The 8,585-nt window shown below is 30.7% G+C and overlaps 1 long non-coding RNA gene across 1 annotated transcript; it reads right to left on the bottom strand.

Moving 5' to 3' along the window:
- Nucleotides 1-6,024: 6,024 nt before the first annotated feature.
- LOC122312944 lies at nucleotides 6,025-8,585 on the bottom strand. The gene is made up of 3 exons (XR_006243242.1): nucleotides 8,480-8,585; nucleotides 6,976-7,026; nucleotides 6,025-6,341 (listed from the first exon to the last, which is right to left on the bottom strand). It is a non-coding gene; the product is annotated as an uncharacterized LOC122312944 (long non-coding RNA).

An 8,585-nucleotide genomic window follows, 5' to 3' on the forward strand; every position in this document is an offset into this window, starting at 1 on the left:
TTTACAGAATGAATAATATGGTTTGTAGCAACTGTATCTATGATCCAAGTGCTAGAAATTGATGTGAAATTCTCATATTTAATGGATGGATAAGTGGAATGACAAAGTGTTTTACCTAAGAAAGAATGTGTAAAAGTAAAAATTGGTTAGGATTAGATGATTAGATGATAGGGCTTGTCTTATCGTATTATTTGAAATTGTTTGATGAATGTAAAAATAATTATTGATTTATCTCTAAATAATATTGAGTCTATCTAGAAGTCTTAAGTGTTGTTTAGATAAGTCATTGAGGTTAAAATCGAGTCCTGGTAGATCTGTATTTATCCAGAAGAAAGCTGAACAGAAATTAATCAATACAGAAGAATGTTATCGTGAAATACTAGCATTCCGTCAAAACACATTTTCACGACTGTTGCTAACCGTTAGCAGAGTCCTACTGTGACTAGAACTCTTTCCAGAATTTCTATTTAAAGGGATTCGATTTTGTATTTCAGCAATGAGTTTGAGACACGAATTCTAGAGAGGATATTCTGATCATTTGTGAGAGAAAATTCACTTGAGAATTTTCATGGGATTTTTCATCTCTTCTCGAGTGTGATCGTGTTTTGAGAGTGAAGTTTCAGAAAGGAAGTCAATATTTGAAGATTGTCAGATGTTCTAGCTGCTACTGTGGTAGAAGACAAACGGGTCATTTGTCTAGGCAAGTAAGAGAGTCGAATTGCAAATGTTTTGTAATTGATGATTGCTTGTAATTGTTCTTCAAATAATAAAATTAACTTTCCTACGTTTGGCTGCCCCGTAGGGTTTTACTTTTAAAGAGTTTTTTAAAGGGTTTCCCTTCGTAACCAATCGCTGTGTCTTACAAAGTTGATTATTTATTTTAAAGTATTTGATTTGTTTCATAATTTTGATAATTAAGATATAACATATTTGTTTAAAGAAAGTGGTAGATAATTTCATAGTCCACAGGGATACGTTGAAAATTTCAGAAGGCATATTGGATGTTGATAGTACATTTGCTGCCTGAGAAATGTTTTTGAACAATTCAGTCGGTTGTGGTCGAATTAGTGCCAATACTTGCTAATACTGTTCTTGAGAGAAAGACATGCAATTTTGATCAAAGGCTGTACTCGAGAGTTAGACCATGACTTGGTTTGCTGATGAAACCTTTCATTTTTGTTTGTAACTTGGAGGATATCCATGTAATATGTAACACTTGTCCACTGTGTGATTGGTCATGTCAAAGTGAGTTCACAATACTTTTGCTTTTCTGTACTATTGCTTTCCAGTATTAACCTTCAATCTTTCAATTAACTCTTTTGTTCATAAAAGCTACATTAGATTCAAACCCCACTCTTCCCATGGAGCCAACTTCTCTTTGTTTTTCTTCTTGAATTATTAAAGAGAAAACTTTAGTAATTGATGGTAAGGGTTCCAGTAGTAAAATCTAACCCCTAACATGAGCAAAATCTTCATTCAACCCCATAAGAAACATGATTACATGTTGACGCTGTTGATATTCTACAAATAAACGAGCAGCCCCACAAGTACAGAGTTTAGATGCCGCACATTTACAACTAGGCATCTGATTATAATTCATGAGTTCATCCCATAGACACTTGAATTTTCGATAATAAACACTCATCGAGTTTTGATCTTGAGACAAAGAAGAAAGTTGTTTTGCAACTAGAAAATCCGTGGTCCATTGCCTTAAGAGAATTGATGTTTCAACTCATCCTACATATCCTTGGTAGTTTTTGCATATACAATAGTTTCTCCAATATCCCTGACCACATAATTAAGAATCCATGATAAAACCATGCTATTACATCTATCTCATTTGGCATACGTAGCATCTGTTTCAACTGGCTGAGGAATTGCACCATTGATGAAACCGATTTTATTTTTGGCCTTCAAAGCCATTTCCATTGATCGACACCAGTTGTTGTAATTGTCTATTGTGAGAAGATTAGAGACCAAGATTGAACCAGGAGAATCTCCATTTTGGAGATGATATGGACTTGAATCTTCTATATTTGACAAAACTGAGGAGGAAGCATTTTCCATTCTCATAATGAAAATTCAATTCTTGTATCAATTTTGAAGCAAAACCCTAGGTTTACTTCTCTGATACCTTGACACAACTTCAATCAAGAAAATAAATAAGATTGAAGAAGAGAAAAGGAATGCTTCTGTTATTATTCCACTTGCTGAATTACATCGAGTTACTCTTCTATTTATACAACTAAGGTTTAACTAATTGATAGTAAAAAGACTAAAACAAAGTTAACTAAACAAAAGTAAGCTAAAATATTTAGTAAAGACGAAAAGGTAAAATCAACTATTATTTACAATAGTATCAAGATATCATCGTTTTTGTTGTCGGTGTGTTCCTTTACTCTGTTATTTACATAGCACACTACGTCGAGTTTAACATATTCTTTACTTGTCAATTATATCCCTTTTTCAATTTGACTTTTTTCATATTAGACCATCCAAAGATTATACGAGTTCTTATCGGCATTTTGGTATTAGAGTCACCTATTTTCTAGTATATCTCGCAATGTTTTTTTTTTTATCCGTTTGTGATAAGTGTCATATTCAATTTTGTTTTATTATATTTTATTCTCAAAATGATATTAGAGCAGGGTTCTTGATTGTTCAAACCCTAACTCTATACATTATCACATTTAATTAAATATGTTACATATTGAACTTACTTATTAAGAAAAATTTGGCTAACATGTGAGTGTAAGTGTTAAGTATATAAAAATATATATTTTTAAGCTGATGTAGATAGCATATTTAAAATACAAATAATTAAATTTTCTTATTTCTATCTACTTAAATTTTTGAAATAAGAGATGCTTTCACAATAATATATATTCGAGTACAAAGTGCATGGGTAGCGATCGATTAGTACAAGAATATGGGACCTTGTAAAGGGAGCACAAATTCATAGGATCGATTGAAAGTGATAAATCAACAAGTGAATGTCTTTCTTTAAAATAAAATAAATAAATAAAAAATGAAGGGGCAGATCAGACACAGTAATACTTTTCGCCATCATGTCTCACCTCAACGTGCAACTTGAATGACAGACATAAAAATATTTGAGAGAGTCTTGGCCTCAATAAATACTCATGTAAGATGACATTACTTTTTAATTATTATTATTAATAATTAATTTTTTTTTTTGCAAGGGAGATATTGATCTTTTGATACTCGTATATAAATTCTTGGCATATAATTCTCAGGTTAATAAGAATTTTATTTTCGAACACCCTCTGCTAATTAAAAAATAATAATCTCAATCAATCGACCATCAATCTTCCTTGCTATTAATTAAGGAAATCATAATGAATATTGTGTTAATTATCAACGCAGCTATCAGTTTTAATCTGCCATTTATCTAAAGATGCTGCTAATGGGCTACCTAACTTTTATCAATAAGCGTATCAGTAATTTAATTTTTTTTTTTTTTTTTATCTTTTGTGATTTTCTTTTAAATATTTTATAAATATCCTTAATCATTAAGAAGAAAATTAAAAAAATACACAATATCACTAATAGTTATAGCTTTCTTAATTATTAAATAAAAAAATTAAAATACATAGAGGATAAGATTGAAGGGACAAAGTCATGAGATCATTTAGCATTTTTCTTTATATAAAAATGATCTCGTACGCTGGTCCCTTGGATTTGTTGACATCAGGATGGCAAGTACTATTAATCTTTGGCAAGAATGGATCGAATCTGTCAATATTGATGGATGATGATGAAGATGTATCTAATTTGTTAATGTAATAAACAGGATGAGTAGTACCACCAATAGATCGTGTAAGCAAATAGCTAGTACGAATCCAATATATGGATTTGAAAAGACATATCGGTCCAAGCTAGCATGCAGCTGCATGGTATATATGCATCAAAAGTTGACAATTTTAATAAATATTTGATTCTCGTCTAAGTATATGATTCCGGTGGACTAGAAAATACAAAACAAAAACAAAAGGTACAAAGACACATCTATAAACTGCACTATACAGACGTCACTCCGAATTTCCCTAAAATAAAAGAGTTTTGTTATATACAAGCACAATCGTGTACTAATCTATATATCAATATTAATTTATTTATATTTAAAATTTAAATTAACACTATTTTTAATAAAATCTACTTTTTAACTAATTATATCACATTGATGCACATATTAATATATAATTATGCTTGCAATTAGATTAATATATAATTGTGCTTGCAATTATATTTTTTTAAAACAAAAAAACTTTTTTGGGATGGCCTTCATTTTGCCGGGATGATTTTATTTTTTTGGCAAAATAAAAGTCATCTTAAAAAATGAATTTTAAAGATAAAATCCAAATAATGACAAAATTCATTTACAAAATTCAAAATTTGAACAATCCGTATTACGTTCAAATGAAAAATTTAGGGATGGAAAATTTCATCACCAATAAAATTATCGTTCGAACGTTTATTACATCGTTTGATCATAAAAGAAATAAACATTTGACTAGATATTAGTTACGGTTGAAGAAAAATTGGCAGGATAAGTTAATAAATTTAATGAGAAATTGACTAACCATTCAAACCATTTATTTAAGTGTTTGAATGCAAAAATTTTTTTGTTCAAACGATTTATATTTCATTCGATCAATAGGCACTACAAGAAATCAGGTCATTTGCAGCGCTTAAAATCGTTGCAAAAAACCATATAAAATGCTACATATACCCATTTCCAGCGCTTTTAAATTCCTTGCACATTCGCCGCTATAATCGCGTCTTTTTTGCCCAAACCAGCGATACAAAAAATTTCGCTGCTTAAACTACTTTTAGCAGCGATTATTTTTCCTTGCTACCTCTCCGAACATCGTTGTAACTGCCCTCATGCCCATTAATACATATCGCTGATAAATCTCAATTGCAGCATCTAAAATCCTTGCAAATACTCCAAAAATCGCTGCAATTGATATCAGTTATTTCCAGCGAAATATTAGAAATTGTTGGAAATAATTTTTTCCAGCGTAATTTGAACGCTAGAAATATGACCAAAAGCGCTGCAAATAGGAAAAATTGTTGCAATTGTGGTTACCCATGTCTGCAAAATCGTTGTTAAAGTGTAATTGCAGCATTTAAAATCGCTGCAATTAATATACAAAGCGCTGCAATTACTCTTCTATTTCCAGCGATTTTAAAAAGAATTATTGCAAATAATATTTTCCAGCGTAATATAAATGCTGAAAATTGAACCAAAAGCGCTGCAAATATGAAAAAAATTGTTGCAATTGTGGTCATCCATGTCTGCAAAATCGTTGTTAAAGTGTAATTGCAGCATTTAAAATCGCTGTAATTACTATACAAAGCGTTGCAATTACTCTTCTATTTCCAGCGATTTATTTAAGAATTGTTGCAAATAATTTTTTGCAGCGTGATATAAATGCTGAAAATAGAACCAAAAGCGCTGCAAATATGAAAAAAATTGTTGGTTTAAAAAATCGTTGTTAAAGTGTAATTGCAACATTTATAATCGCTGGAACTTCTATAAAAATCGCTGCAACTGACGTTTTGGTTTTTTTTTTTTTTTTTCGATCTCGCCAGTTACGTTGGTTATATATATAACCATCATTTTCGAACTTGATCCAAAATATAATTTTTATTTATCCTGTTCATGTCAGTCACTAAATAATTATTTAATCAATTTATTACGTAGCCTGAAATAATCAATTAACTTTTTTTTAATACCTTAAACTTCACTTAATTTAGATCCTATAATTGTTGTTAATTCATCATTCATTGGCATCACCACAAGTTTAATGATCCTACATGAAACGATCACACATACACTTATGACCAATTCTATTCTAAGTTGCTATATATAACACTTATAGAACATCCAACACCCAATTTAGAAATAGGAAACATAAATATAAATTCTAGGCACTTTCATTATAAATCTATTATTTTTCATTAAATATAATAAATCAAACACATTCATTCATCTAAATCCAGTGGGAAATTCACATTAATGTAGTTATGGGCTATATACATTGGGGTGGACCAATTTCTTCCTACAACTTACAAACTACTAAATAAATCCCACTGCCATTTCTTGCTTCTAAACATTAATTGAAAATATCCACATTTATTCAATTTTGTTCAACTGTCCTGCTCCTCTATGGAGTAAAATTAATTCATGTCATCCATAACAATGTGCACCTGGGCATTGTGGCTTGGATAGAATAGCTTCAACATGTCTGAATCATGTGGGGGAGGATTCAAACTAAATCATTTTTTAGCCTTTCAATCTCTCCAACTTCAATCTGTCAATGAATGAAGAGAGCCGTTACATAAACCGATTATTTTCATAGAGCAAACATTCTATTTAAACATAATGTCATATTCAAATTTGAAAACTAACTTTAATATTCCTTCATCATTGCCAAATGCCAAAATAAACCTAAAGTATGCTAAAAACAGTCATATCTTACAGTCATTTAAGCAAAACACTCTTCATAATACCCATAGCAATTTTAGCAAAGCTGCTTGTAAATAAATAGACTGTAAAGATTTGTGTAAGAAACTTCACAACTGTTCTATATATTTTAGTTGTGATTTACAAACAGTATATATATATGCATCTGAAACTAATTGATGTACAAGCAATTACATGCAGTACTCACATTCAACTAGATATGGCTGTACATATTTATATTAAAATTAGCTATGTTGATGACTGATAACTTGATTTCATTTCAAATCAGTGTATCTTCTACACTGTTGAACCCAAAACAGTGTAGTAAATACATCAAGCTTAGATCATAAAGCAACGCATGTACTCTGCAAATATAGGTTGTGCTGTGATTCTAATCATACTGCAAAAGCGCCTAGACATCGAAAATCACTTGGTTCCAGACTCTAACAGAAAGCCAAAAAGGTTATGAGAATGAATATTACCTTATGAAGGCAAGGCCACATATCAGAGATATTTTTGTTTAACCAGTCTACCTGCACAATTGTGTAAATGATCAACATGCTAATGAAATTTAATTAGCATAAAACAACCACAGAAAGTATGGTATAAAAGTTCTAAGATGGCTGTATGGCAATACTAACTTGATCATAATCAGGTTCTTCACCCAGAAAAAAATTTTCAGCACAACAATCTTAAGTCCATATTACACACCATAATTTCTATCCTCAAAAACTTTAACTAGCTCTTAAGCTTAATAAAAAAGATGAAAAGAAACAGGTTATTTCATCTAAAGGTCTCCAACAAAATGCTGTTCACAAAATTCTCCATTTCTCAGCATTGTGTTGTTGCTTTTGCCTGTGTGAGTTTAAACCAAAAAATATACACTTAAAAAATAGAGAAATGTAAAAAAGAGCCCATAAACGTATTAATAAATCTGAAGTACATATCAGTTTAAGTAAGAGAAGGATAATGTTGTCTCTAAAATATGAATAATTTGGTATGAGTCTATAGAGTTCTAACTTATTTGTCAAGTTTGATAAATAATCTGCACTTATACACACAATTGAATGAATATGGAAAGAAATTACAGTTATAGTATATATTTTTAACTATTAACAACAAAATGCATAAATACATATGAGAACAAATAAGCATACAAACATGCTTATTTGTAATCATCACCCACATTCAGCCCCCCCAAATCCAGAAATTCTTGTTCCGATCCAGTGGCTAAGCAAATTATCATAAAGACCCACAAGAAGAACGTCAAAAAGAGAGGCTGATTTTATACAGAGAGCTGCAATCTTGTTTTGCAAAATTTTTTTATCTAAACTTTATCCAAAAAGAATACACTCTGATATTCTATTGCAAAGGCAGGCTTAAAAACAACAAAAAACCTTAACTATGAGATTGCATATAAACATAAATTTACAATAACATTAAACAAGTCCCAATTGGCATGATCTTTCCAGGCTTATAATGCTACAATCTTGTGCTACTATATATATATATATATAGAGTAAGAACAGATGCAAATGAACATTTGACCTGCTGAACAATATAAAAATCAAGAAATGACTGTTAATACAGCAAAATAAGAAGCTAAGTAAATAACAATTGTGTCTGTTAAATTGTTGGTGAAGACACCAAGGCTTCCAGTTTTTGGAGCTCTAAGAATGTTGTATCAATTAAGGAGATCAGTACTATCAAGTTTGAAAATTAAACAGATATTTCTAGTGTCAAATGTCAAATACTTCAAAAGTAGTAACTTTTAATGTTCCTATATGTCTAGATGCTAGAACCTGGGGTGTTCTCTTTAGCCTATAAAAGCACGAAATTTGAAAAACATAAACAGACCAAGCAAGAGGATAATGAAATCGTGAGCATTGAATACAAGTCATTATGCACTACTAATTGAGACCCTCATAATCACAAAGAAATGGACAACAGACAGAGTTTGAACCTGCAACTCAAAAACAAACGCACCTCAATTCCAGCAAGGCTCTTTAGGATTTTCTGGGCAATGGCCCCATGCAGCAGCAACTCTCCCATTAGTCACTTACACCAAAGAAAAGTTAAGATCAACTAATTA

The sequence above is a fragment of the Carya illinoinensis genome, chromosome 6 (assembly GCF_018687715.1).
Source record: "Carya illinoinensis cultivar Pawnee chromosome 6, C.illinoinensisPawnee_v1, whole genome shotgun sequence".
Lineage (NCBI taxonomy): Eukaryota > Viridiplantae > Streptophyta > Magnoliopsida > Fagales > Juglandaceae > Carya > Carya illinoinensis.